We start from the raw sequence: 3,822 nt of genomic DNA on the forward strand, positions 1-3,822 counted from the left end.
GATCACCTGAGGTCAGGAGTTCAAGACCAGCCTGCCCACCATGGCAAAACCCTGTCTCTACAAAAAATACAAAAATTAGCTGGGTGTGGTGTCAGGTGCCTGTAATCCCAGCTACTTGGGAGGCTGAGGCAGGAGAATGGCTTGAACCTGGGAGGCAGAGGTTGCAGTGGGCTGAGATCGTGCCACTGCACTGTAGTCTGGGTGTCAGAGTGAGACTCCATCTCAAAAAAAGAAAAACTTAATCTCCTTCTTCTTTATGGGACTGGAAGTCCAGCTGCCTGCAGCCCTCAGAGTCACATCTACCATTGCTGACACCAGGGAGGATCTGTCATGCTTCTCTCAGTGCAAATTCAAAAAGATCTAGGAGAAGCAGTGCATGGTGGCTCATGCCTGTAATCCCAGAGGCTGAGGTGGTAGGATTGCTTCAGGTCAGGAGTTCAAGACCAGCCTAGGCAACACAGTCAGCCCGTCTCTACAAAAAAATGAAAAAAATTAACCAGGTGTGGTAGTGTGTGCCTGTGATCCCAGCTGCTGGGAGGCTGAGGCAAGCATATTGCATGAGCCTGGGAGGTCAAGGCTGTGGTGAGCCATGATTGTACCACTGCACTCTAGCCTGGCAACAGAGGGGAACCTAATTTCAAAAACAAAAGAAAACAAAACAAAACAACAAAAACCCTAAGAAAATGATTAGGATTGACTCATATTTTAGTGCATGCTCAGCCTAGACCAATTATTCATTGGCAGAGGGTGGGGTGCTATGATTATGATTGGCAGCTTGCAGAAGGTGCTCTTGATATCCATATCTCTTTAAGTATACCCTGGAAGTCAGTGACAGATTGTTGCTGTACCCACCTACAGCTTCCTCTGACTCTGTCCCTGAATCATTTCTTGATTCAGGAGCATGCTCAGTGTATTTGGAGCAGATCAGATGTGCAGAGTTAAGGCACCTTCAGGATCCTTCAACAAATGACAGCTGGGCCTTTGGTGATAACTACCCCAGCTCCTCACCACTTGGTGGAATGATTCTTAGGCTTGTTCTAGAGTTTTTCAAAGGATGCCCAGTAGGATTGAGCCCTAATTCCTCTTGGCAATAACCCACTTGATAATGCACTCTATTGGTTTTTTTCCCTTTCCTCTCTCACTTCCCTACTACTTCACAGTGTTATCCGAGATCACCTTGCAAATATACTACTTGCACCCAAATCCTCCTTTCAAGGACTTCTTTTGGGGGAACCCAAACTAAGATGCAGCACTGAGCTAGAACTACCATGGTGGAAGTGGAGGGAAGAACAATTACTCAAAAGGAAGAGTCCAGTTTCTTAGAAGGGAGGAGGGGTGCTGCGTAGACAAATGATAGTCATCTAGTCTAATGTACATGATTCTACTTCCTTGTCATATCAATGCTGAATGGGACACTACATTGCCTCAATATAAATAGCACAATGTCCAAGAACTAGAGTTGATTCTTTCCTAGATGCAAGGTTGGTTAAATCTTCAGAACCCTAAACTGTAGCTACCTACTGCTAGAAAATAGAATCACAGTGTTTGGGTGGAATGGGATCTTATAGTTTTTAACATTTCTCAAGCTCAGTCATTTCTGTAACACCTTAGCAACTTTTTATCATCTGAGTTACTACTTAAATTTTAAATTGATTTATCTTTTTATATAAATAAAATTATTTTGAAAAGAAACATTGCTATTTAAAAAGGAAGAGTTTAGTAGCTGGGCATGGTGATACATACCTATAGTTTCAGTTATTAGAGAGGCTGAAGCAGGAGGATCCCTTGAGCCCGGGAGTTTGAGTCCAACCTGGGCAACATAGCAAGACCCTGTCTCTAAAAAACAAAAAAGAAGAAAACATTTAATAGGAAACAAATTTCAGGATTGTTGACCATAAATAGAAGATACCCATACAAATAAAAATGAGGCTATAAAAATTCAGATATTCTTTAATATACCACCAAGATATTTCATCAAATATAGAACTAATATATTGATATATTTCAGAAATGCTGTTAAGGCACACCAGCATCTAAACCTCAAAATGAGAAGACTTCTAAGGGCTACTTTGGAACAGGTATTTTGATGGAAATCAGTTTGTATATCCTCAACTCTGTCCTAAAATACAACTGTGGCTGTGGGAGTCAGGTCCCCCTTTCTCTCATCTTCTTTCACAGTCTCCCTCCTCCCACTTGATAAAAGAAACGGATCGGCCTGGCATGGTGGCTTACACCTGTAATCCCAGCACTTTAGGAAGCTGAGGTGGGTGGATCACCTGAGGTCAGGAGCACGGCTAACACGGCGAAAGTCTGCCTCCTCTAAAAATACAAAAAATTAACTGGGCATGGTGGCGGGCACCTGTAATCCCAAGTACTTAGGAGGCTGAGGCAAAAGAATCACTTAAACCTGGGAGGTGGCAGCTGCAGTGAGCTGAGATCGTGCCATTGCACTCCAGCCTGGTCAACAAGAGCAAAACTCTGTCTCAAAAAACAAAAAAAGAAAGAAAGAAAAACGAAAAGGATCATGCCATGGTGCATCACCTGGGGAACAAGGGTCACATCGCAGGCAGAAAACAAAAGGACAGTTTAAAATAGCTGTGTCTGTTTAAAAAAAAATGAGTCTAATGCCTAGGTTTTAAAAAAGTCCTGTGTCAGCCAGCCAGATGGCTTCCAATTCTTTTTTTTTTTTTTGACACAGGGCTTGCTCTGTCACCAGACTGGAGTGCAGTGACATGACCTTGGCTCACTACAACCGCCGCCTCCCCGGTTCAAGAGATTCCCCTGCGTCGGCTTCCCGAGTAGCTGGGACTACAGGCACGCGCCACCATCCCCGGCTGATTTTTGTATTTTTAGTAGAGACAGGGTTTCACCTTGTTGGCCAGGATGGTCTCCAACTCCTGACCTCATGATCCGCTCTCCTCGGCCTCCTAAAGTCCTGGGATTGCAGGCGTGAACCACTGCACCCAGCCTTCTTAAGCTATTTGTTACTTTGGGGAGAGGGCAGGGCACGAGGCTCAGTCCTTCTTGGCAGTGGCTTTCCTCATAGCTGCCAGGACATTCCTCAGCTCCTCCCGCTTCCTCTTGGCTCAGATGTGCGTCCCCACCCTTTTCTTTTTATTTATTTATTTATTTATTATTGATTGATTGATTTTTTTTAAAGACGGGGTTTCGCCATGTTAGTCAGGCTGGTCTTGAACTCCCGACCTCAGGTGATCCACCCGCCTTGGCCTCCAAAGTGCTTGGAGTACAGGCATGAGCCACCGCGCCCGGCCCACCACCCTTTTCTTGATGATCTTGAGGGCCTGTTTGTCCTTGGAGACCTTCAGTAACTCCATGGCACGCTGCTCATACCGGGCAAAGCCACACACTTCTTGGATCATGTTCTGCACGAACTTGGGGTGTCTTTGGTTGGCCGCCCGTGACTGCAGCTGTGCCTGGGCTTGCTCACATTCTTGGTCACCTTGTGGCCCTTGTCGAGGCCCACCGCCATGGGGTAGCGCAGAGCCATGGCTGCAGACAGCTGCTGCTCTCTAATGGTGGCTGTGGCGTGATATAAACTTTCAGCTGTCAATTAAAACATGAATGAGATGGATGTTGTTTTATCAAATTCTTTTAGAAATTATTCAAGCAAAATTATTTGAAGACCATTATAGAAGAAATCTCAAATATGTAAGGACTTTGAAAATCCACCATTCACAGATTCTTACTGAAAATATCACTCAAATACATATTCCAACCACCAGAGCAATGACTCAAAATCAAGAACTCCAGACTGGAAAAGTCAGAGTAGGAAGAAAAAAAAGTGAGACGTTGAAATCAATT

At 44.6% G+C, this 3,822-nt stretch overlaps 1 pseudogene; it reads right to left on the reverse strand.

Annotated features, from left to right (window-relative positions):
* Positions 1-3,014: 3,014 nt before the first annotated feature.
* Positions 3,015-3,508, reverse strand: LOC108303654 (annotated as a pseudogene).
* Between the last annotated feature and the right edge of the window lie 314 nt (positions 3,509-3,822).

This window comes from Cebus imitator, unplaced genomic scaffold (assembly GCF_001604975.1).
Source record: "Cebus imitator isolate Cc_AM_T3 unplaced genomic scaffold, Cebus_imitator-1.0 Scaffold50, whole genome shotgun sequence".
NCBI lineage: Eukaryota > Metazoa > Chordata > Mammalia > Primates > Cebidae > Cebus > Cebus imitator.